A 27,692-nucleotide genomic window follows, 5' to 3' on the forward strand; every position below is an offset into this window, starting at 1 on the left:
TGCATACTTGGGTAGCAGTGGGTTGTGTAACTCGCCTCAGCTCCTGGTAGAACCCCTGCTCCCTGCTCATGGCACTGCATCATAATTATATCTAAACATCACCTTGAAATCTTAGGGCTGATAATCACAGACATCTTTGCCAGGTCTCTCTTCTTACATGCACAATAAAAATCTGTTGACAAAATGGGACATTACTATATTGGATTTGAGGACAATCTAACTAACTATACATCAGCTCCAACTTCAGGCTTGTGACTAGTCAGATTGCCTTAAGTCAGACAATATCACACTGGGGAATATATGAGAACACTACAGCAGACCTAGTTACTAGCAGTATGATTCAGCCATCAGATGGAAGGGGCCTTAGAAGCTGACCAGCAAGATATTTCAGAAATGGACCTACTCAGAAATAGGTCCCATTTCCCAAATGCATGGAAAAATTGCTTTATGTGTAAAAATCAGATTTTTGGCCTTTAATAGACTCTTAGTGCACTGGAAATGGAAATTCCTTCCTTATCATCTTCCTAGTATTTTATCTGTTCCTTGCTGGCTATTAAAACTGTACCTTTCAAGTCTCCCCTGGCCTTTATTGCAAGGGGGTTCGAGTATAAAAGCAGGGAAGTCCTGCTACAACTGTACAGGGCATTGGTGAGACCGCACCTTGAGTACTGCATACAGTTTTGGTCTCCTTATTTAAGGAAGGATATATTTGTATTGGAGGCAGTTCAGAAACGATTCACTAGGTTAATTCCAGAGCTGAGGGGGTTGACTTATGAAGAAAGGTTAAGCAGGTTGGGCCTATACTCATTGGAATTTAGAAGAATGAGAGGTGATCTTATTGAAACATATAAGATACTGAGGGGGCTCGACAAGGTAAATGCAGAGAGGATGTTTCCACTTGTGGGGAAATCTAGATCTCGGGGGCATAGTTTCAGAATAAAGGGTTGCCCTTTTAGAACTGAGATGGGGAGGAATTTCTTCTCTCAGAGGGTCGTAAATCTGTGGAATTCTCTGCCCCAGAGAGCCGTGGAGGCTGGGTCATTAAATACATTTAAGGTGGAGATAGACAGATTTTTGCAAGATAAGGGAGTGAAGGGTTATGGGGAGCGGGCAGGGAAGTGGCTTTGAGCCCTAGATCAGCCATGATCTTATTGAATGGCGGAGCAGGCTCGAGAGGGCCAAGTGGCCTATTCCTGCTCCTATTTCTTATGTTATGTTCTTATGTTTCAGAGATGCATTTCCCCAACTCTACCAGACAGAGTCAAACAGGAGAATTATGTTACTTTGTCCCATGGCACCCAAGGTGATTAGAATTCTATGACATTAAGGAGGGCCACTACACAGAATGTCAATGATTGCAAATAGGGGAAGTTAGCATCTGGTGTCAGTGCACCTCTGTGATCTTCGGATACCTCCAAATGTAATCACATTTCAATCCTCACTAGCAGTAAGCAAACACCACTCACGGACTGATTTTTAAAGGTGTCCCTAAAGATTGGTCTCTCTCTCCTAACTCTAGTGTTCTATAATGGCATATTAATTTGCTACTACACAAATTACTGCATTGTTTCTTTGAACTTATGGCATGAAGAAAGTGCTGTTATCTGGCCCCAGTGGAAGGTAAGGAAGTTGGCTACCTTCGTCACTGGGGCCACTAACTCATCTGCCATGAAAGTAGAGGAGTATTCAGACCACTTCCAAAATTCCTGCCAGAGATGGTTCAGAATTCCATGTGGCTTAAGAGATTACAGTAATATTTTGATTAGACTACAAAGAGAGACATGTGGTTTGGCAGAGCTGTGTCAGCTTCTGCCTTGAATCTTAAAACAAATGTTCTTCCTTCTCCTGAGGAGGTATTGCCTTGGGAGGAATGAAGGATATAAAATAAAGAAGAAAGGTAATTTACTCAAAGTTAGGTGTAATGTTTCCCATTCTCTTAAGTGCCATCCTCCAGGTGTAGGATCGAGCTCCCTCCCATTTGGATCTTGCTGTCAGATAAAGTGGTTCCTCAGATTTTTTTTGAATTATGTACTATTGCTATTTAGTGTCCTCGAGATGTAATTACAAAAAAAAGTTAATTATTTTAGCTTCACTGTTTAATTATATTTTAATGAATGCTGTTAAAGATTATTAGCAAGTGTATTATTCATAGTTAAGAAAGGAAGCTAGGAAGTGGATTCTTCTGCTGGTGTCCATCCTTCTGCTATCAGGTCACCTTGGGTCAGATCACATTTAAAGCATTGTGCCTAGTTTTGGTCACTACAACACAAAGAAGACATGCAAACACTTGAGATTTTGCAAAGAGCTGTGAAGCTCATAAGAACATAAGAACATAAGACTTAGCAGCAGGAGTAGGCCATACAACCCCTCGAGCCTGCTCCGCCATTCAATAAGATCATGGCTGATGTTCAACCTCAACTCCACTTTCCAGCCTGATCTTCAGATCCCTTGATTCCACTAGAGTCCAAAATCTATCTATCTCAGCCTTGAATCCTTACTGCCAGAGGACTGAGTTGTGAGAACAAGCTGGAGAAACTTGGGCTTTTCCGTCTTAAAAGAAGATAACGCAGAGGGAATCCCATTAATATATAACATATAAATGCTACAGAAAAGCCACATCCCGCTGTAATACCCTGCACAACACCAGTACTCTAATAGTCTTCAAATCACTCGTGATATTACTACTACAAGTTAAGTTGTGAGGATGTAAGACAAGGGACCACAGGTTCAAACTGGTGAAAGAGAAATTTAGGATTTGTGGCCAGAAATGCTGCTTCTTGCAGAGCGTGATTAACATTTGGAATGAACATCCAGGTAGGGATGGTGGAGACAAAACCTTGGAATCATTTGAGGAATAGTTGGATGCTGTGATGAGGAAACTGTAGATTTTGTTAGCGGATGAGCTAAGATGGGCCAAAGGACCTTCCTCATCCCCATTATTATTTTGTGATTTTATGCAAATTGTTATGATGCAACTGCCAGCTGAACATACTTAAAAATCTGGCAACCTAATCAGCCAGTCAGAAGTGATAGTACATTGACACATGACCAAATTGCAATGTTTTCAGGGTATACATTTTAGCATATAGGCCCGGAGCTTCCCCTTGGACGCAACCAGGAAGTTAGACTGGAAAATGCACCCAATGTTGCGCCCATTTTTCTAATGTTAAATTATGCCTAAGTATCCTCCCAGTCATTAGAATACACCCAAATTTGAAGTGGGCGTAAATGTGCATTATTCAGCAGAAGTCAGCAGAAATAAGCAGGGTCCAAGGAAACACCAAACCCACGGCAGTATATTTCTTCTTTGAGTCTTAGATTTTAAGTTTCAACTCATTTAACTGTCATTCATGCAAATCAGGCACAGCATGTTTAAGAACCTGAAATTAAGGAAGCTCTTTACTTTTTAATGTGACTTATACATGCATTAAAACAGAGAACGTACAGAGCAGGTCCCAGTGAAGATAAATGTTTTAAAAACTTTTAAAAATCTGCAAATGAAAGACCAGAAAATGACTTTGTTTCCTGCTGCGCCTGAAAACCTGGTCATAATATAGCGAGACCTCTGGACCAGCGCAATTGGAGGATACTCGTACTGGGGAGCCGTGGATGTGGCCACTTTTGTGGGCAGAGATTCTTTCAGATGTAAAAGATCGAAGAGACTTGGGCCTATTGTAGTTACGTGCGTAACTCCCACCCAAAATTTCACGATCTTTTAAGCCACGTCATTTGTTTGTGCCCAAATTATGGGTGTATCTAGGTTCAGATATGGAAGGAACTCCAGTCCATAGTGAATATGAAGTAACAACCATCCTCAGTAAGAGAGTAAACAATTTTTAGAAGTTACATAAAACTGTAGAGCATATTTACTACACTACGGGTAATTGTGCAACTTAAGCAAAATAATGCAATTGATGTCATCTCTGTTCCTTTAATTTGTGGCTGCTTGCCTTATTCTGTCTTTGGAGAAGATATGCATTTGTTCTTTCTGGTTCTAACGATTCACATCAGTTTTGTATTTGTGCAGTTATTTTTATGTCAGAGGTGCTTGAGAAAAATTCAGTCTTTAAAAGCTTGGTCTTTGTTTTTCAATCCGTGACCCAGTAGTCTCTTTAGCAAGCCATGGTTCAGTAAACTGGCATGCACAGGACTACAATGGAAAATTATGTAACAGATGGAAGCTTCTACATTTTTGTTTAGTTCTTTATAAGTCATTTTACAAATGATTTAAAAACAGTCTAATGCATCTCAGTGTTTGCATTTAAAGACTTGCAGTGGAGATGTTTACAATATAGTTGATGTTAAGGGTATTTTATAGTTTATGACATTTAGACTATTGGCAGGAAAGAAGATATTTTGTTAAGATTAGCGTGATGTTAGTAACCATGAAGTAACTTATGTGCTTCAATAAATATGTCTAGTTCACTGGAAACTACAAAGTCAGTTAGAACAAAACAACACAAGAGCGAATTGCTATTTAGTGAAATCATTTCCTTTTCTTAATCAAAAGATGACAGCCATAACCTTTGAACTGTACAGCATTATATGTTTTGTGGGGTGCAAAACTGACTTTATTCAGTACTGTATGAGTTAATTGATGAAACAGATATATTTGCTAATAATACAACAGTTATAATGCAGCAATGGAAATGAAAATCAGCAAAGGCTTTTTGAATGATCAAAACTTAATTTAACTAAATGCTGTTTAATACAAGCTGTCACTTTCAGAGGAGGCATGGTCGCACACAGTGCCAGTAAGTATGGTGACCATTCCCTTGATATTTAAATATGTTGCTTAAAAATAAACTTTCTCTTGACATTAAGGACATTTATCTGATTATGAAAAAGTGAACTTATGTGGGTTTTTATTTTCCTCATGGATCGGTTGGAACAGAGCTTTGTCCATGCCCCAAAAACTAACCTTTTAGACATTGTAAAAGTATTTCAAAAATCATTTTCTCTGTTTCCTAATCTGCAAATGTTTTACACCTCTTGGGGCTGAATCCAGACCCCAGAATATACAGAAGGCAGATGACATAATCATATTAGGACCCCAAGGCAGCAGCTGCAATCCCTGATGTCAAATTCTGCTTTCAATCTTTCTAAGTTTTCTTTTGAGACAACAGCCATGTGTGGGACTCACCCACACATGTTTTTTAACCTCAAAGTTGCTTTTCCTGCAGAAGTCCTGCCTTCTTTTCTCAGGGCCACGTTATTTTTGCCACATGCTGCTTTATTCCTGGGCTTTAGTTTGCTACTGGTGTCATTTTTCCTTATATCCATTCGGGTCTTCTTCACATGTGCATGATGTTGTATTAACTCACATGCAGGCTGCACTTAAAAAAAAAAATTGTGGCCTTTATAGGAGCTGCTTTGTTTGGGGATGTGTTCTGGTATTTAGATATTGTCTATATGCAGGGGGCTGTTGATATGTTTTTCAATATAGTAATTTTTACTGGCATGAAGCCAGTTTGCTGGCAGTATAGAATTAATACAGGCACCAACTTTCTTCACCCCAAAGCTGTTAAACACCCCAAATTCCAACTTTCTATGTGTTAACTCGGATTCCCTACAGCCTCACTCCTCAGGTTACTGTGATCAAGGGGTAGGAAATCCAAAAATCTGGCAATGCTTCAAAGCAGAAGTTGGGTTATGAGGCACCCATTGCATTTCAGCTATGAATATGGAGCCTGTCAGCATAGATATTAACACAGGTATAATAGATGGTACCAACAAACTAACAAACAGATGAGCCAGTTTACCCACATGTTTATGCTTATTGCATTCTTTGAATGTGAGATCACAAATCACCATTAGCACTTTGGAGCTTTGACAGCTTGAGTCTCGATAGTAATATTCAAAATACCGTCGGACCAATGCAACTAGCATAATTGGACACCTCAAGTATTGAACAGTCAGGCTATCCTCCTGGAGCTCTGGGCAGCGAACAAGTTGTAAGCACTGGCATAAGCTCTTTGTATTGCTTGTTACTAGCTCTTATCTTCTACCTTGCTTTATTGGAGGAAATCTCAGGGCTGACTGATGTTTCAAAATGCACGTTAACTAGGTTTTCAGCAGTAAAATAACAATGGTAGGGCAGACAAAATAATATTGATACGCAGACAGGATTTTGACTCCGCTATTTTCCTGCTACTTGTAAGATTCTAACAGTCACACTGATGTCTCAAGACTGCAGCCTATGCATCTCTTTAAGCCCTAAGAAATAGGAGTAGGAGTAGGAGTAGGTCATACGGCCCCTCGAGCCTGCTCCGCCATTCAATAAGATCATGACTGAACTTCTACATTAACCCTGTTTCCCGCTCTATCCCATTATCGCTTGATTCCCTTAGCGCCCAAAAATCTATCGATCTCAGACTTGAATGTAGAGGACCTATGCAAGTCCCATGAATTGGTTGGTTAAAATCCTTACCTGGCCGACTGGTCTCAGTGCTCTTGGTTAAAGCCACTTATGAAGAGAATAGGCTGTTTTCCGGAAGTAGTGCTGTTTAATTAAATGGAGAGCTAGTGAGGGAATATATTCTGGGCAGGGATCATAGATAGAAGTTGCCTTCTTTGCACTGATTATTTTGTTCCGTGTCATTAGGTGGGAATTGGACCAGCCTGACCAGGAAGATGGCATTCCCCAGACACTCTGGTAAGATATGCAGCTCCAGAAGGAACGCAAAAACATAATAATTAGGAGCAGGAGCAGGCCATACGGCCCCTCGCGCCTACTCTGCCAACGCAATAAATATGTTTCCACATTGCAACAGTGACTTTGCTTTCATGCAGGGCTGTTTCTTTGGATGTGCTCATTGCTCATTGCTCTGGATAGAAGCCGTACTAGGAAGTCCTGTTACAGTACTTGATCTGAATGCCTTTGCTAATAGCTATATATTTGGCATTTATCATCAGACCACTATGAAACCTCCTAGTTTAACCTCTAGAGAACTGAAATCAGAGGTTCAATGTCTCATGAGGCCTCTTCATTGCATTATAAACTATGGCTGAGAGACACTTTTTCTGTCAACATCACTTTCATTAATCTCAGAATAACAGTTTGTAGTGTGGCAGTTACTAAAAATAACGGAAGATAGTTGTGGGCCTTCTTGAACTGCTGCAGACCGTGTGGTGAAGCTGCTTCCACACCTGTTGTTAGGTAGGGAGTTCCAGGATTTTGACCCACTGATGATGAAGGAACAACGATATATGTCCCAGTCATATGGTGCATGACTTGAAGGGGAACTTGGAGGCGATAGTGTTCCCATGCACCTGCTGCCCTTGTCCTTCAAGGTGGCAGAGGTTGCGGGTTTGAGAGATACTGCCGAAGAAGCCTTGGTGAGTTGCTGCAGTGCATCCTGTAAATAGTACACACTGCAGCCACGGTACGCCGGTGGTGGAGGGGTTGGATATTTAGGCTAGTGATCAAGTGCACTGCTTTGTCCTGGATGGTGCTGTGCTTAAGTGTTGTTGCAGATTCACCCAACCAGGCAAGTGGATCATATTCTATCATACTCCTGACCTGTGCTTTGTATGTGCTGAAGAGGCTTTGGGGAATCACTCCTGCCAAATACCCAGTGTTTCACCTACTCTAGTAGCCACTGTATTCATCTGGCTGGACCAGTTGAGTTTCTGGTCAATGGTGACCCCCAGGATGTTGATGAGGGCCTCAGCAATGTTAATACCATTGAGTGTCAAGGGCAGGTGATTAGACTGTCTCTTGTTGGGGATGGTCATTGCCTGGCACTTGTGTAGCATGACTGTTACTTGCCACTTATCAGCTCGAGCCTGGATGTTGCCCAGGTCTTGCTGCATCTCGTGTTGTAAACATCAGCGGTCTATCTATAATGGATTCTTGCTTATTATTTGAACTGGCTAAAATGTCAGGAGATGTTTCCATGAAATTGGGAACTGAATTTCCTGATTTTCTGTTGCGTGATGCAGTAATTCAATTCTCCACTTTGGATTCAACTCAAATGTGATAGGATTTTGTATGAAACTGTGCCTGATTAAAGCATGGGCACCATTTTAGTTCCGTGGATAAGTGAACACTTTTCAACTTTTCATCCTTCAGCCCAAAATCCTCTGCAACTTGAAGAGAGTCCAGCTACTTCAAATAGCTTCCTTCTTGCTTAACAGCTTAGTATTCTACAAACTGATAAAATTCTTCATACGGCTAATTTTTCATCTTCTGCAGCCAAATCTGTTACGATGCACAAGATAATTTTGGATGAGGAAGGCTATCTGGTCCATTTTAGTTCATCCATCCAGAAAAACACTGCACCCTAACCCCCTTTGCAGCATTGAATTGTTTCACCTCCACTACTGTAATCAGGCAACCCCCTGCATCCCCACAGGTGGGTGGGTGTCTGAGCTTCCAGGTGCTTGGAGCAGACGGGAACTAAAAATATCCCTAAAGTGGCAACTACCCCCAGGCAAATAAGGTGCCCTCCCACTGACACTGCAAACTCCAGTGGGAGTCACTTTTGGAGGGAACTGACCTGCCAAAATTGCCATGATCTCAACCCATGGCTCTTTTATCTGAAGATTACTCGGGAGACCTGACATTGAAAGCTGTAATGGATAAGGTGTCAATAGAACTTTAAAATGTTATATTTCTTGGCATTAAAGATACCTGGGCCTGGATTCTCCTTCCATAAGTGGGTTTATGGCAGGGTGGTCCCAATACCCGCATTATCCTCAGTGAAAGGGGAAATTTTTTCTAGGTAGGTACGAAGCATCCACTGTGATCACATTCTGGCTGTGTCACTGTAAGCTTCAGCCACTTCAAGTCTTATTTGTGTGTCCGCTCCACAATTCACAAGCACAGCTTTGTTTTTGGAAGTGCTAAAAACCAATTCATTTTTGTTTATCCCATTGAAGAAAACCTTTTGCGACAATAATGCACACTGGGGTTTTGGCTCACTATATAAAAAAATCTAAACATTGGTCTAGGAATTTTGAAGAAAAAAATACAGTAATTTAAAAATCTATTTGGATTCAGGTCAAAATGAATTGGCTGTATGTATCTCTACTCAGAGTGGAGGATGACATGCATCACCCTAGTGGAAGGTTAGTTATACAGTCTATTCTTAATCCAAATTTGCTAAAATAAAATTACCTGATAATTCAAATTTTTGCACTAAGTTTCCACCTTGCTGTGTTATTTACATGGCCTAATTCAACTTATTGCAAAGCTCCATTTATTTAGCACAAAAAGTGACTTTGAATTATTAGGAGAAGACTATAGAACATTTATCATGAAATGTTTTATTAGGTAGCATGCTCAAAGGAACTAGTTTGGGACAGTAAACTGACACAAGATGATGAAAACTAGAAGCAGGTATCAGGAATGTGCCTTTCTGCAAAACATTTCAAATTTAAAAAAGCACGCACGAAGGATTGGTTACACCAGAGATTCTGTGTTGGAGCCTGAGAAAGGAAACATCTCCAGCATGAAGATCAGAACAGCTTATGCTGTATTTGCAGCAAAGATATTAATATATATTCCACTTTAAACTTCTGGTAAAGAATTATCATTTAAATCCATTGTTATTTTCCTGTGGTGTAAATATCGATATTGTTGAACAAGTGACATTATCATCTTGTACAGTAGAGATACAAAGAAAAAAACCATCAGATGCTGAAAGTAAATGTTGGAAAAAGAGAAAAGATGGTTTACTGTTTCATCATGGTGATGGATCAGTTGTGTATTTCCAGTATTTTCTGTTGTTACTCATACTGTGGATATCCAAACATTTTGGAAATAACTAATTTTACAATTCAACAGACTTCTTCCAGCACACTCCCACCTTAACTTCGGCAGGATTGTGCCAGAGGACAAGATGAGACTGAGACCTGGCCCTGCCGGCCTTTTACTGAACTTTCCAGGACGGTCTGCCTCAAACATGGCCATTGTTGTAAAGTGGCAGGTTTCGGACTCCCTGCATCAGGATTTCCTGCATCCTGGGCCCTCAGTTTTATCTGGCATATGGTTGGTGGAGGTATAAGAACATAAGAATATAAGAAATAGGAGTAGGAGTAGATCATTCAGCCCTTCGAGCCTTCTCTGCCATTCAATACGATCATGGCTGATCTTCTACCTCAACTCCACCATCCCGCACTACGCCCAAATCCCCTTGATTCCCTTAGTATCCAAAAATCTATCAATCTCTGTCTTAAATATACTCAACGACTGAGCCTCCAGAGCTCTCTGGGGTAGAGAATTCCAAAAATTCACAACCCTTTGAGTGAAGACATTTCTTCTTATCTCAGCCCTAAATGGCCGATCCCTTTTTCTGAGACTGTGACCCCTGGTTCTAGACTCCCCAGCCACGGGAAACATCCACTCAGCATCTACCCTGTCAAGCCCTGCAAGAATTTTATACGTTTCAATGAGATCGCCTCTCATTCTTCTAGGGAATATAGGCCTAATCTACTCAATCTCTCCTCATAGGACAATCCCCTCATCCCAGGGATCTGTCTAGTGAACCTTCGTTGCACTCCCTCTAAGGCAAGTATATCCTTCCTTAGGTAAGGAGACCAAAACTGTACACAGTACTCCAGGTGTGGTCTCACCATGGCCCTATATAATTGTAGTAAGACTTCTTTACTCTTATATTCCAATCCCTTTGTAATATAAGCTAACATATCATTTGCTTTCCTAATTGCTTGCTGTACCTGCATGTTAACTTTCAGTGGTTCGTGTACAAGGACACCCAGGTCACTCTGAATATCTGTGAGAAGTCACACAACACCAGGTTATAGTCCAACAGCTTTATTTGAAATCACAAGCTTTCGGAGCGCTGCTCCTTCGTCAGGTGAAGTGAAGAGATGCATATAGGCACAGCATATATAGTCAGAGAACACTGCCAGATGATTACAGGTAATCTTTCTAACTGCCCTTTATCCCACCTCGGCAGAGAGATAATCACAGCAATCAAAGGTGTGGATGGTGTCCAAACAGGTCAGTCAGGAAAACATTACATCAAAGAACAATGAGGTGGGGTCTCCGAACTCACCATGGACTACTCCTCAGAATCGGTTTCATTCTTGGACACATGAATCTCCATCAAAGACGGACACCTCAGCACTTCACTCTACCGCAAGCCCACAGACAACCTCATGAGGCTCCACTTCTCCAGCTTCCACCCTAACCACGTTAAAGAAGCCATCCACTATGGACAAGCCCTGCGAATGCACAGGATCTGCTCAGATGAGGAGGAATGTGATGGACACCTACAGACGCTGAAAGACACCCTCGTAAGAACGGGATATGACGCTCGACTCGTCGATCGACAGTTCCAACGGGCCACAGCGAAAAATCGTATAGACCTCCTCAGAAGACAAACACGGGACACAACCAACAGAGTACCCTTCATCATCCAGTACTTCCCCGGAGCGGAGAAACTACGCCATGTTCTTCGCAGCCTTCAACATGTCAACGATGACGACGATCACCTTGCTAAGGCCATCCCCACGCCACCACTACTCGCCTTCAAACAGCCCCCTAACCTCAAACAGACCATCGTTCGCAGCAAATTACCCAGCTTTCAGGAGAACAGCGACCACGACACCACACAACCCTGCCACGGCAACCTCTGCAAGACATGCCAGATCATCAACACAGATACCATCATCACATGTGAGGACACCACCCACCAGGTACATGGTACATACTCATGTGACTCGGCCAACGTTGTCTACCTCATACGTTGCAGGAAAGGATGCCCCGGAGGATGGTACATCGGCAAGACCATGCAGATGCTGCGACAACGGATAAACGGACACCGCACAACATTCGCCAGGCAGGAGTGTTCCCTCCCAGTCGGGGAACACTTCAGCAGTCAAGGACATTCAGCCTCCGATCTTCAGGTAAGCATTCTCCAAGGTGGCATTTGAGACACACGACAACGCAAAATCGTCGAGCAGAAACTGATAGCCAAGTTCCGCACTCATGAGGACGACCTCAACCAGGATCTTGGGTTCATGTCACGCTACATGTAACCCCACCTGATGTAGAGTCATCCAGACTCGAGTCGTCGTTGGCTTGTTCTCTCTACACAGATGCGGCCAGACCTGCTGTGATCTCCAGCAAAATTTTTTTTAATTTTTTTATTGTTCTTTGTTTGTTTTTTGTTTTTCATACAGACCCCAGCATCTGCAACAGTTGACCCCTGGTGACCCCACCTCATTGTTCTTTGATGTAATGTTTTCCTGACTGACCTGTTTGGACACCATCCACACCTTTGATTGCTGTGATTATCTCTCTGCCGAGGTGGGATAAAGGGCAGTTAGAAAGATTACCTGTAATCATCTGGTAGTGTTCTCTGACTATATATGCTGTGCCTATATGCATCTCTTCACTTCACCTGACGAAAGAGCAGCGCTCCAAAAGCTTGTGATTTCAAATAAAGCTGTTGGACTATAACCTGGTGTTGTGTGACTTCTCACATTTGTCCACCCCAGTCCAACACCGGCATCTCCACATCATGACTCTGAATATCAACATTTCCCAGTCTCTCACCATTTAAAAAATATTCTGATTTTCTATTTTTCCTACCAAAGTTGATAACTTCACACCACTTCACATTATATTCCATCTGCCATGTTCTTGCCCACTCACTTAACTTGTCTATATCCCTTTGCAGCTTCTTTTTGTCCTCCTCACAGCTTACTTTCCCACCTAACTTTGTATCGTCAACAGACTTGGATACATTACACTCAGTCCCCTCATCTAAGTCATTAATATAGATTGTAAATAGCTGGGGCCCAAGCACTGATCTTTGCAGTACCCCACTAGTTACAGCCTGCCAACCCGAAAATGACCCTAGTTATTCCTACTCTCTGTTTTCTGTCCATAAGCCAATCCGCAATGCTTGCTAATCTATTACCCACAATCCCATGAGCCCTAATTTTGTATAATAACCTCTTGTGTGGCACCTTATTGAATGCTTTTTGAAAATCCAAATATACTACATCCACTCGTTCCCCCTTATCTACCCTGCTAGTTACAAGGGCAAACACGATTTCCCTTTCATAAATCAGTGTTGACTCTGCCCAATCCTATTATTATTTTCTAAGTGCCCTGTTATCACGTCCCTAATAATAGATTCTAGCATTTTCCCTACTACTGATGTCAGGCTAACTAGTAGTTCCCTGTTTTCTCTCTCCCTCCTTTCTTGAAAAGCGGAGTTTAGTTTGCTACCTTCCAATCCACAGGGATCATCCTAGAATCTAGGGAATGCTGGAAGATGAAAACTAATGCATCAACTATCTCTGTAGCCACCTCTTTTAAAACCTTAGGATGTAGGCAATCAGGTCCAGGGGATTTGTCGACTTTTAGCCCCATTCATTTCTCCAGTACTATTTTTTTACTAATACTAATTTCTTTAAGTTCCTCATTCTTGGTTCCCCACTATTTCCGGAATATTATTTGTGTCTTCTACTGTGAAGGCACAGTATTTGTTTAATGCCTCTTCCATTTCCTTATTCCCCATTATAATTTCTCCTGTCTCTGCCTCTAAGGGACAATATTTACTTTCGCTAATCTGTTCCTTTTTACATACCTATAGAAGCTTTTACAATCTGCTTTTATATCCTTGCTAGTTTACTCTCATATTCTCTTTCTCTTTCTTTATCAATTTCTTGGTCATCCTTTGCTGAATTCTAAAATCCTCCCAATTTTCAGGCTTACTACTCTTTTTGGCAACATTATAAGCCTCTTCCTTTAATCTAATAACTTCTTGTGTTAGCCACTGTTGTACCAATTTTCCCTTGGGATTTTTATTCCTATGGGGAATGTATATCCATTGCAAATTATGAATTAATTCTTTAAATATTTGCCATTGCTTATCTACCATCACATCTTTTAACCTAGTTTCCCAATCTATGTTAGCCAACTTGCACCTCATTCCTATGTAGTTTGCTTTGTTCTGATTTAAGACCCTAGTTTCATATTTAACTAAATCACTCTCAAACTCAATGTAAAATTCAATCATATTATGATCACTCTTCTCCAGAGGCTGTTTTACTACAAGTTTATTGCACAATACTAGATCTAAAATAGCCTGTTGGTTCCTCAACAGACAAATCAGACCAGTACTGGCCAACTGGGACCAGAGTTGGTCTCACCTAGAGGCCCAAGTTGGGGTTGAGGCTGAGATATTCAAAGAATTTTTTTTTTTAAATTATTACACTGTGGCCCCCTTTCAAGGGAGCCATGTGAGGCACTTTTAACCTTTTACTTAGGGGGGAGGCGGGGTGGTGTGGAGAGGGTGTGCGGAAATTACACCCTTGCCAAACTAACACCTGTGCTGGACTTTCCCGCATGATATCGATGGCCTTAGGTGTGTCCCTAGTGGCTAGTATTCCCACCATTGTCAGACAAATTGAGGAATCTTCCCCAAACCCAGAAGGTCCACCAGGGTCAGCAGCAGTGGTTCCCGGCAAGCGTATCTCAGCAGTTAGATGCACCTTATCACAGATTGCTTAAGGGGAGAGAGGGCAATTTTACCAGGGGTCATTTACTATATGGTTCAAACATGACTCTTGGTAGGTTGACCAAAGCTTTGGTGGTGACCATATAGATATGGACTGTGCCACACTGTTGGCTGAAAAGGATAGTCTGGATGTATAGGGAAGCAGGCAATAAAATTACAGCATAATAAATTAACTAATTATAGTTACGTAGAATCCTTACACTTAACAGAAGGAGAATATTACACAATCAGTGAGCTGCAGCTTTACGTTCACTCACATTAAAGACGAATAAAATCTTTTTGCTCCCTCAACACTTCTGAGTTAAATGATGTTCCTTAATCATGAACTAAAAATGGTTACACTCTAATCATTTAATGCTGTTTATCTGTTTATTGCTGTTGCAGTTTGCAGTGCTAAAGTATTACGCAAAGGGTTACAGATGGCTCGAAGACAAAGACTGAGGGTTTTGCTTCATATTTGGAATTACTATTATGCTCAACAATGGAAATATTTAATTTCATGTAACGGCATTTTAGGCAGTTATGTATCAGATTCCACTTCAAGTATATACTAATCTTGCGACAGATAAGAGGGTGCTCAAGGTACTAATCTTGTGACACATAAGAGGCGGCTCAAGGAAGGAAGTGACACTAAGAGCAACAGAAATATGTCACAATAATGGAATAACCTTTGCTTGTGATTTCAGAACTGAGGTGTCCTTCACCTAGGATAGTAACCCTATGCCAGGGCGGCTAAAGATCCCAAGGCACTAATCACAAACAGCAGGAGTTAAATATTGAGTATTCTCTGCTGAAAAACTCTCCCAGCCACTGTCCTGGAGCAATGAACCTTGTGTAAATCAGACATGTCATCTCATTACATTAGCTTTGTTTAATGTCCATAGAGAAAATACATTAGGTTGCTTTAGACTTCACTAGATGTGCATAGAGTGGATAGAAGTGAGCTTGTGGTTCGCAAATATAAAATAGAAATTTACACCACAGCATAACAGTAAGAGGGTGAAATTGGAATTGGCAAAAAAGTTAAAAACACCAAAAGACTTCATCAGTCTTCATTTCATAATTCCAAAGATTTAACAATTGAGAACTAAAACTTACCCCAATGCCAACCTGTAGTTCCTGACTTCTGTGCTAGTTTCCCTATTCTGGTGCTCCTATGAGATGGTTCCCAGTGGCTTAAGCTTGGGAGATGGAAGGCTGCTGAACTTCAACTGAGGGCACTTGAGATGGCCATGTGAGTGACCTCAGAGATCTCTAGTCATAGAGGGCCTAGCTGCAGACTGCTGCATCTTGGTGATAGCCAGGGCAGTCTGGCCCAGTTGGATGTCTGGAACCAACAAGGGCACTGGTTGAGAGGCTGTCTCTCTCAGGGTGCCACTGCCACTCAGGCTCAGCATTCCCACTAGCCTGTGAGAACAGAGTGCAGGAGTGATGTGATGTTCCCAAGCCCCTATCCACACTCTCCTTCAGGTTTTGAAAGCCAGAGAAGATGCTAGAGCCCAGAGACAAGATGGCAGAAGTCTGAACTCTCATCGAAGCTGTCAGAGCTGCCACCAGAGGTTCCGTCGCTGTGGGCTCCACTGCAGTGTTCATAGAGCTGATCACTTGCTCCATGTTTGACTGCATAGTCTCGATGCTGTGCGCAAAGTCCCCAGACAAGTTTGAACTGGACGCCTCCATCCTCTTTGCCAATGTGCGCAAGCTGACTGGCAGACAGGCTAGCGCACTTAAAAGGTCCTGGTGTATACCCATTAGTATTCTTCTGTAGGCTGAACCCTCAGTGTCTTCATCTGTGCCCTTTGCAGCAGGGCTAGAATGCAAACTCTTCCTGCATTGATCTGCTTCCTGGGTCATCCTATCCTGCCCTTGCTTTGGCACATTTGTGCTTCTCTGCTGCCTGCCATTTTTACAATTCAGTAGTCGTAGCTGATTGCAGCTAAGGTGCACCTTCCCTTTTAATGGTGTCAGGGGGACCTGATATTCTTGCCCCATTAGGCAAGCTGCAAATGAAAAGTGTGAATAGTGCTGGCAGCCTATCTATTCAAAGAAAACGAGGCAGGTGGGCCAATTTGGCACATTCCTTGGGGGTGATTTTTATTCAGAAGTCGGGAAGGAGGCGGGACTACAACTTTTGGGGTTGTAGTCCCGCCTCCATCGAGATGCGGCCAATCCACGCGATTTTAACTTGATTGACCTTGTTGAGCCCGCCCAGCGGGCTCAGCAGGCCAATTAAGGGCCACCCAGCAACAGGTGACGTCACAGACTGAAATTTCATCTGTCAAGACGTTTTGACAGATGAAATATCAGTGTTTCACCCCTGTTTGAAGCTGTCAAACACTGACAGTCTTACTTCTAACCTGAGTCCTTCTACACAAACTCAGTTAGAAATCTCACCGGCACAGAAAGCTGCAGGCTGTCACTTTTGACAGATCGCAGCCATTCTACTTTCTGTGCCGGTTAGATGATGGACTCCCGAAACCTAAAGGAAGGAAGGCTGTAAAGGTAAGTACAGGTAATTTAAACTTCTTTACACACTTTAGACACACCAAACACACTTACCTTTGCACTCATGCACACATCACTCTCCTGAACACCGACATCTCGACCCCTCCAAGCCCTTCAACCCGACGGCCCGCCGTTTGGAGCCATCGGGAATCCCACACTTCAAGCTTTAAAATAGGGATTAGGCTAAAAACTGCCTGTTAACTACCTGTTAACAGGTAGTTAATTGGCACTAATCCCTTCCTGCCTCGGGTAGGCGGGTCCCAGTGTGGGGCGGGTACCCGCCTCCTTTGAAACTTACATGGAGGCGGCTTGGGGGCGGGATGGTGTCGGGACCCCCGAATTCGGGACTTTAACCCCCCACACGCCTCCAATCCCAACTCCACGGGTCAATGAAAATCGACCCCCTTGTGTCCACAAGAATGGGCGCGTAACCTGAATGTGACACTTATTCTGCACCCGAAAATGGGCCTAAAGCAATTTCTCCCCCTAACTGCCAGTTGGTAATGTTTCACAATTTAATAAACCCTTTTTATAGATGTACTATAAGAAACAAATTGGGATTTGATAAATATTTACTCATTATGTTTGAAAATGTGGTTACTCTATTCTAATCAGACTGCCTGACAAACTACCATGGCTTTATTTTGTGCACTTTAGTTTGTACTTTTCCCCTGGTTTCTCCCATTCCCTCTGTTACCTTCAACATTGGCAAGGGCAGATTGGTGAAATGTCATGTGTTGTGGATGTTTCCACAGATAGCTGCCAGTTCTATACAGACATAATCCAGGAGTCACATTTGAACCACAAAGAAAAAGACCACAGGCCAATTTGCCCTCTCTTCCCTGAAAAGTTCTGTGTTGGGCGCACCTAAGTCACCCTGCAGAAATTGTGACAGAGTGATCCTAGACAGTACCGATCCTCAAAAGTAGCAGTTGAGACGAGGATTTGAGCTTGGATCTCCTGGTCGAGAGCCCAAGGAGCTAACATTCTAGCTGCCAGGCAGCATTGTGGCTTTTACTGTTGAAAACAGAGACACCAGATGAAGTTACTGAAGACGTTAGTTGCATTCCTGAAGGATATTACAGTATAATACTGCATTAATCAATACAGATTGGATGAATAACAAAACCATTGAAACAAACATCACTTTAGAAACATGGGAAATTTGCTAAAGCCAGATATACTTCATATTGTAATTTTCTGAGTGTGTTCTTTGATTTATTGTTCATGGGTAAAACAGAATGGATTGCGTTTGAAATACATGAAGCTTACCAAACCAGGAGCATTAATACTTTAATAGATTTCTACCAAGAATTCTAATCCATGGCTGCAATCGATCTTGTTAATTTTAGAATGCAGGTGAGGAAGATGCTGGAATTACTGAGAAGAAAAGGAAGGAGGCGGGGGCGGGGTTTAAAGCGATGCCTATAGATTGACCAGCTCCTCAATTCATTTAAAGTAAATGGTCTTAAAGCTTGTGAATGCTGTGGCAAGCCATGCTCTGAATAGTAAGTGTCATAAAACTTAACACGATTTATTGAAGAATTCTGACATGAGAAAATAAGTTGAAATGCAAGGATTTTTTATTAATGCGAAAAACACAATGGGGGCACATATTGTAGTTTTGTTTTGTACCAGAGATATAAAGCTGACCCTTTCACAGAACGGACTGCCTGTTAGACCCCTGTTAGACCCCAACACAATCATTTATTATGTGAGCTTCTATTAGTATGTGCTGCAGTTGTTCACCGGCTGCACACAATACTGCTTCATATCTACCCCTTAAGTCTCTGAATGTTTCTGCTCAGGAGCTGGAAAGCTGGTCACTAATGCATTATCATATACAGGGTGGTCCCTGGCCTCTTGACAAAAGGCTATTTACTACAATTTAATGTTATTCTGAGAAGAAGTGAAAAATAAAGCCTGAGAATAAAAAATGGCATCTGTTTTTCACAGTGCACTCATGCAAGAGCCTGAGTTTAAGACATATGACATTTTAGTTACAAAGGGAATAAAACTGGGGCATTCTTTATAACCTGCTCCAGACTGCAGCATTTTCCAAATGCTATTAAGTTATCGATTTACACAGCCACATGATGATGTCATCTATAAGAAACAGAATGCAGATGACAGCGAAATACAGTGGTGACAGTGACCTTGTTTCAACATCTCTGGGACCCTGTCAGGTTCATTTCTAGTGTAGTGTTTCAGAGATGCACTTTTTAGGCTATATCTAGTTACTGTGTAGAGTATTAATACAGTATGGGGTTCAGAAGCAATTCACATATAGGTCAATTACATGCACTAACATCTGCTCTGCCTTTATCATTTGCATATGGTATTCATATGTTAATGATGCCTGTTTTATACACTAGTAACATATTTATGTAAATAACTTGGATGTGGATGACTTGTGTATCCACTTTGATTATCATTGGGAAAAGAATAGAAATAAATGGCATCTAAATTTGTGGTCTGCATGCTCGTGTTTCAAGTACAATCTTTTTTCAGCTTGAGTAAAGACTGCTGTATCCGAGTGTGGCTCTGATTTGTACAAGAAGCCCCTTAGTGGGAAAGCTTCCATTCTAAAGCAGCTTAAAGCCTTATAAATCAATAATGACACAGATGGACTGCTGATAATCTATTTAGAATGCCTGATAGCAAATATTGTTGTACAGATGATTAGAATGGCCACTGTTTTAGCAGCAAGCTTTTCCTTTTTACTAGGGTATGACTGAACAAAAAAGTACTTTCACTTTAGTCCGCAAATCCCCTTGCTAGTTTTTTTGGGTGGCACTGGGCTGCAGCATGGGGAGAAGAACAAAGAGGTTTAGAAGCTCCTGCTAATATAATGATATCAGACCCTGTTTCTACAACATAAAAAAAAAGCTCTTAATGGAATTGTCTCTTCAGGTGTAAGTAGCATAGAAGGTTGCTTCTTTTATAGTCTTTGGCCTGATTTAACACGAGAAGTGGGAAATAAAGTGGAGGTTGTCAGAAATGGCAGCTGCCTGGAATCCTGATAAATATAAGCTTTTATTGATCTGATGAAAATGAAAGATCCCAGTGCTATGCAGTATTTAGCTTCTTGTCTAGAACACGTCACCAGTGGCCTTGCTTTAGGATAGATTTTCATTCTCACTTGCTAGATTTTATTTCATCTTTAACCTTTTCAGCTGAATTCCATTGACCTCTGAATATTGCTGTGATTTGGAGAATTTGTTGCAGTTCACTTTACATCATATCTTTATGTATTTTTCTTTTTATGATAGGGAAGTGGAACGCCTCTCTCAAAAATCTTTCTGTGCAAAGCTCAGCTATTTAACTCACTGGTGTTTTCCAACCACCCAGACAGTCTTAAAACAAGTATGCAGTTCATTTGCTAAGGTAAGACTTCTATACTCCAGTATATATATATATATATGTGTGTGTATGTCCCAACTGTACAAAGCCTGGTGTCATAAAGAGGATTGTGTGGCAACGAAATCTGATCAGTTTTATTTAGTGAGCCACAGGATAAGAGAAAGGATTTATTTCATGCAGATGCTAACTGTTAACCAACATAGAGTTAGCCCATGTGAATATAGCTGCCACTTCAGAGCAGAGGTAAGTGAGATATTTTCCATTCAACAGCCCCCATCATTAAAAAAAGTTTATTGCCCCGTAATAGATGTCTGTGCACTTTCGCACGGTGCTGTAGCTTTGTGCTGTACAATATCTTTGGACTTCAAGTTGTAGTTCTTTTCTTTCTGTTGCAGAAGTTATTAGATGCATTCCTACAAATTTTGAAAGTGTTTACATACAATTTTTGTAACTGGCAAACTGTTCAACACAAATTTAATCTGACATCAACGCCATGAGAAAATTATTTAAAAAATAAAGATTTATATTTATCTACCAAGCCATCCAAATTAATAAATGGCAACAACAACACTGACAATTTGCATTTCTATAGCGACTTTAATGAAGAAAAACATTCTAAGGTGCTTCACAGAGGTAGAATCAGACAAGAATTGGCCAAAGATGGCGCTATTAGGAGGGGTGACTAAAAACTTGGTCAGAGAGTTGGGTTTTAAGGAGTGTCTTAAAGGAGGAGGAAAGTTGTATAGGCAGTGAAGTTTATGGAGGGAATTCCAAAGCTTAGGTGCTAGACCACTGAAGGCAGAGTTGGCAATGGTGGGGCGAAGGGAATGGGGGGCCGGTACTTAAGAGGCCAGAGTTAGAGGAACACAGAGTTCTTGGATAGTTGTAGGATTGGAGCAGGTTACAGAGATATGGGGGGAGACCATGAAGGGTTCGAACATGAGAATGAGAATGTTAAATCATGATGCATTTGGGGGACCACGAACCAATGTAGGTCAGCAAGCACAGAGGTGATGGATGAGCGTGACTTGGTACAGGATAGGGTACAGGCAGCAGAGTCTTGGATGAGCTGTAGTTTATGGAGGGTGGGGGTCTGGCCAGGGGATCATTAGAATAGTCAACTATGGAGGGGACAAAGGCGTGGATAAGGGTTATGACAGCTAATGGGCTGAGGCTGGGGTGGAGCTGAGTGATGCTACAGTGGTGGAAATAGGTATTCTTTGTGATGGAGAAGATACAGGATTGGAAGCTCAGCTCAGGGTCAAATAGGACGCCGAGGTTGCAAACAGTCTGGTTCAGCCTAAGACAGTAGCCAGGGAAGAGCATGTGCATATGTATTGGAAAATGAACTAAAGAACAAGAAATTACTTTCTAATGAACAGGGTGACATTTTCAGTGGCAATTGTTTTCTTTTTGGGGGGGGGGGGGTGGGGCTGTTGTTTGGCAAGTGCCTTGCTATTGGTTTTCAATATATTTACTATCACTTCCTCACTGATGTTAAATTTTCCCTTTGGCGCCATAACCCTTGCATGATAGTGACATGAGTGGAGCACCCATTTTAACCAATACAAAGTCGTAACGTTATTGGGATAGGACATCTGTTGGATTTACCAGAATATCACACAATTTCAAAAACTTTGGGTAGTTCCTTAAAAAGAGCAACATGTTGTAGAATTCTGCAAAGATCATACCCTTTTTCGACAAAGTTGAACTTTTACCAGAAAACTCTGAAACTGCTGGTAGAAAAGTCCAAACTTTCCATTTTATATTTTTAGTTGCAATGAGTTGAATTGCAATGGCAACCACAGATTCGTAAAAATTGAAAAACAGTTTGACAATTAAATGTTATGCCTCACAATGTAAATCAGGCCTTTATTTTAAATAGAAAAATATCAAATTCTGCACTATAGCAAAAGGTATATAACTAATATTTTCAGACCTTGTTTCTCAGCTTAATAAATTCTGTGGTGCATTCAAACTGTCATCTCATACCCAAGTGGGTCAAGATTGGATCAGACTTGGCTGCTTGCCCCTATTCAAACAGAAGTGGGCTGAGGGGCAGCAAGAGCTTCACACTGCGGAAAGTAGTTGATGTATTCCATTAAAACTGAATGAGTTGTGCCAAGTTAATGCAGCTGAGCACTGATTAAAACTGAGCCCCCTGGTATTGGAGATGTGATCTGTTTGCCCATTCTTCAGATTACAAATAATATTTTGTAACGGCAGGTATATGTCGTTTAGATGTTAATACCAGACAACAAGATTCTGACGGGATTTCATACCCTGGGGAAATTTTCTTTTTTCCCTTTTATTTCAATTCCCTCCTTCCCATTTGCCTCCCTCCCCCTCTCACGTTCTCATCCTCAGTCTGGAATGTGGGATGGTTCAGCCTGCAGACCATTCCATAAATCCCGTTGATGCACACAAGAGAAGCTCTGGAGCTGAGCAAGAAAGGATTCCTTCCTTCCACGTTTTTCTCCCTTCCCCAAACAACCTGACTAAAAGGGACCATTTTCTCCCAGAAGATGCCAATTTGTTAGCTAAGTCAAGACTAGAATTCAAGACTGAGTCACCAGGGTCCAGTACACTTTTGCTCTTGGATTACAGTGTCTCCATTATCTCTTAAACTTGAATTCCAGTTCTTTTGGCCTTGTACATGACTATATTAAGATGCTTTCAAATTGTTATTTTTCTTGTAAAAGTTCTACAGAATTTGATGGCAGTAAATCTATTAATGGATAGCCCAATTCTGTAGGGCGAGCTGTTTTAAGTTTTGGGAAATTTGTTTTAAAAATGAAAACGAGATGCTGCCTGATTTGAGGGCAGTGCTGTTTAACTCCTTTATTTGATATTTTTTCCATCCTGTGGCACCTGATAGTAGAGCAGGGAAACAGCTGTTCGTTGTCTAACAGCATGCGCACTGCACCGATGGAGTTTCTGTCACCACCTGCACACCCTAAATCAGCAAGCATCTGTTTTTCATTGTAGTTCACACAAAAGAAAAGATCTGTCCACATTCATCTCAGCAGCAATAAGAAGGTTCTTCAGATTCACTGCAGACAAACTTTCACATCAATTGGAGACATAGGTCATCTGAGGACAATATATACTTCAGTAATAAAATGCTACTTTAACCCATTGAGTAGAGCAGCAGCAGCGCTTTCAGCCGACAAAATATAGCAACATTTTGACCATTTCAAAAATACTGCAACCCAGCCACTCCTCTAAAGAGAAAACATAGGTTCAGTGACTTTGTACTTTAATTTATTTTCCCTAATATTATATTCAGGAAAAACAATTTGTGAAAAATACTTTTATCCATGTTCAGTGTTGAAAGTTGAAATATTGTAAAGAAATTCAGTACCTTAAAGGCAAAAAATGTTTGGTCCCTAATAAGTTAATTGATTTCTGTTAAAATATAATCGAGCATTTTATAAATTGGAACAATAGAAACTCAATGCTAATCCTGACAGGTGACTTTCACCTCCAGCCAATAGTACTCTATTCCGGCAAAAGCAAAATACTGCGGATGCTGGAAATCTGAAATAAAAACAGAAAATGCTGGAAATACTCAGCAGGTCAGGCAGCGTCTGTGGAAAGAGAAACAGAGTTAACGTTTCAGACCATTGACCTTTCATCAGAACTGGCAAAGGTTAGAGATGTAACAGGTTTTAAGCAAGTACAAAGGCCAGGAAAGGGGGAGGAGAGGAAGGAACAAGATGGGGGTCTGTGATAGGGTGGAAGGCAGGAGGGATTAAATGACAAAAGGGATGATGGTGCAAGCAAAAGGGAGTGGTAATGGGACAAGTTAAGAAACAAAAGATGAGTCTGGAGAAGGTGTAAATGGCAACAGCAGTACCATTATCCTCATCTGCTGTCTGAAAAAATAGGAGCAGTGGTTATGATCTGAAATTGTTGAACTCAGTGTTGAGTCCTGAAACCTGTAAAGTGCCTAATTGCTAGATGAGGTGCTGTTCCTCGAACTTCTGTTAAGCTTCATTCAAGTACTCTGTTCAGTACTTGCCTGGAGAAGGTGGTCCTAATGAGTGGACATATGATTCAAATGGACAAATTGATAGCGCAAATTAAGGTGCACATAGTTTTTGAAAAACATGCTGTAGCACTTTTATAACTTAATCTAAAACACACTTCCGTGCATTTTGTCTTGGAATTTTTTATTGTCAGTGAGATTGTTTATAAATATGAAGGTTAAATGTCCAGTGTGCTATGCTAGATATTTGACTGAGAGCATTATTAGTTCTAGGATCACTCGAGAACAGTAATGTAAAATTTCAACTCCCATGCATGTGACAATGGTGATTAAAATCCCCATGTCTCACTAATCAAATGTCAAGTCTTCATTACATGTCCCAAACCCGAGGTAAATACATTTTCCTTCCTGCAGTTGTAATGTTAACGGTTGGGTGGGTGATGCATGTGGCTGAACATGTAGAAAATGAGTTTGTTTCCCTTCAGATTTAATACGTCTAAAGAGAGTTATGTGATATTGTATTCACAGTACCAAGTTTTAGCAATGTTTTTTGGGAAAAGTTGAAGCTATCTGTGGGTAAATGCTTCTTATGGATAACCCGATTACAAAATTTAATGCAGAACCTTGGATAACAAAAACATCCTGGGCAAATATTCATATTTGCCATTGCCAACTTACACATACATCTTTGATAAAAGAAAAAGTCCTGAGGCTAAATTCTGGAACACAGCTGCGATCATTTTTTTAAATTGCAATTACTCATCCCAGTAATTAACAACAATCATTTTGGCCGCGATCTTATTCTGAAAACTCTTTTAAAAAAAAACTTTCTGGCTCCTAATGTGACAATTATCCACTTCGAGTTAAGAGTTTGATCACTGCAAATGAATATCAGTGAAACTAGAAAAAATACTTTTAGCGATTATTGTCAAAATATAAATATTTTAGGATTGTGTAGTATAAAGCGTTGTGAAAACGCAAGCAAATTAGCTAAAAGCATTTTAGCTACCAGTTCTGGGAAGCTTCTTTCCTTCGCCATTATGTCAACCTTGGTGTCATTTTCGTGAGGATCGAATTTCTTTCCCGATTTTGGCTGCCAAACGATTGCTGCTGGCGAGTTTTGTAACAGCAGTGAACCAATGCTGAAACGCAAAGCCATGTACTACTGCTTTTGCTTCTTCTGCAGAAGTCTGTTAACCAAAGCCCTCACTGGCAATTTAAGCAACCCAAATGTTTTTGGCAATTTGAACTAAGTGACCAGCATTTGCTGGTAACCATCTGTTGCACTGGAGTTCTGTTTTATGTTGAATAGAATTTGTCATCGCATTGCAAATATGCATATGTATGTTGTAGTCTGCTTCACACGGATGTATTTTTAACACTTTCAGGACTGAATCTGCCCTGTCATCCCATCACTTGGTTTAAAAAAGTCATATTTTTCACCACCAATATGCAGTTTAATTAGTAAAGTAATGGTCAAGTTCTTGTACATACTCATATGCACAGAACAACTTGTTCCAGACTTCTATGCTGTTCATGCTGCTGTTGGAGGTTGGTCCAAAACTGGTACAGAATGAAATCTAACATCTGCTTGACAATGTAAATCAGACAGATATGTGCCAATCAATGCCACTTCTAAGCAGACCCCCCTCAGGGGTGAGTCTCATGCTGGTTTTGATTCAAATGCACATCAGTACAAACTGTAGGTAGGCTCACTGCTGAATCAATCCTCCCACTGGCCACAACTTTCTAAGCTCGCTTATCGTCGTGTACACTTTTGCTGATGTAATCACATAAAGAATACTGATGTTTATGGCAGTGCCCTTTCACACATGCATAAAAATAAAACGTCTGTAAAGGCGCCCTGCTGTAAGGAAGCAGTGCAAACAGAATGAATGAGATATATCAAACATTGCAAATATGAGCTCTGAGCTCAGATTACACCACCAGGTCCAGGTCTCAGTATAAACACAGCCCCAGTCGATACAAAGTCACATAAGTCTTTTCTGTAATATGTGACTCGGGCTCCAAACAACATTTGTTCCTCCCATTCTATTGCAATTAAGAAGATTCCATTCCATAATGCAAACCATTAAAAGAGAATGGGAATAAATAACAAAGTTTGCTTCTTTATCACAGTGTTCTTTCAAGAAACTGTCAGGAGTCTTTTGTTTTTCTTTTTCTGTAAAGAATATAACTGTCCAATTGAAGTAGTGTATAATATTAGATTATATGTGGAATCCACAGGGAGTCTGGCACTCCAAGGGCCATAAGTATTCCAAATAAAAATGCCATTTATAACCTGATTAAATTACCATCAGTGACTTGAAAGGTTTGCACATTTGTAAACTGCAACCATAGGGAATAAAGTTACAGGCCATTCCACTTAAGAATAAGCCTGATAAGAATTAGTTTTATTTAAGAGCAAAGTCGATTCTAGTCATTTCTGTGGCACTAAACTTCTAAATTCCTGCAGTTTCCTTTATAAATATTTTGATGTCACTGCAGTGTGCTCCAGTGATCTAAAGGTGACCTTGCAACCTCCTGTCCCAAAGCTTGACCTATTACTCACCCGTTACTGACCCAATGTCACACAACAAAAGCCACAGAATGTGTTAATGGCCTGTCCTTTAAAAGGTGAGGAGAAGAAATTGACCTGTCATCTTAAGGCACTTTTACATTGCCTAGATGGATCCAGGGGGAGCGGTGCACAAATGGAGACCCATAACGTCCATGCACCATTCTCCAGTTTGCTTTGGCTGTTGCCAGCACTACAGTCAAGCTTCGCTGGAAGCTAAAACCTGCAATTTCATTGGTAAAAAAGAGAGAACCTGCTCCCCATTTTTACATTCAAATGTGAGTTGCTAGTGAGACCCACAAAAAAGTGCATCGCTAATACCATCAGGTCTTCAGAGTCTCCCCCCACTTTTATTACAGTGCACAACTAACTGCAATCAACAATACTCACTCAATATTAAAGTGTCTTTACTTTGGTAGCACAGACTTTTAATGCCTAGGATTTGCCTCGTGAGATGAATGACAATTAACTAATAATACCTTACATATACTACGCTTTGGGACCAGTGCTGTGCTGACATCTGCTTAAATCTGGTCCCAAAGGTGCATTGCAACTGCCATGAACTATGTGGCACTGGTACAAGCAAAAACCACCACAATCCCAGTGTTTCATGCTGGTGTATTGTGGACCCAGCTGCAGTAAAGTGCAAGCTGATCCTATTTACAGATTTTTCGCTTGATAATGCATCACGCAGTGATATGTTGATGTGAATAACATCACTGCATTATCATTGCAGTCTATATGGGCAGTCCTC

The 27,692-nt window shown here is 41.1% G+C and overlaps 1 protein-coding gene across 11 annotated transcripts in view; it reads left to right on the plus strand.

Moving 5' to 3' along the window:
• znf536 (zinc finger protein 536) overlaps nt 1-27,692 on the plus strand; it is a 417,096-nt gene that overhangs the window by 147,616 nt on the left and 241,788 nt on the right. For 10 of the 11 annotated variants that reach the window (XM_085991555.1, XM_085991562.1, XM_085991559.1 and 7 more), the window contains exon 3: nt 20,279-20,393. The gene's annotated coding sequence lies outside the window, so the exon portion shown is untranslated. Of the gene's footprint in view, nt 1-6,604; nt 6,656-20,278; nt 20,394-27,692 lie in introns of all 11 variants that reach the window. The other variant, XM_085991556.1, reaches the window with a different exon arrangement.

This window comes from Somniosus microcephalus, chromosome 6 (genome assembly GCF_052327205.1).
Source record: "Somniosus microcephalus isolate GS21.2 chromosome 6, FLI_Smic_1.0, whole genome shotgun sequence".
NCBI lineage: Eukaryota > Metazoa > Chordata > Chondrichthyes > Squaliformes > Somniosidae > Somniosus > Somniosus microcephalus.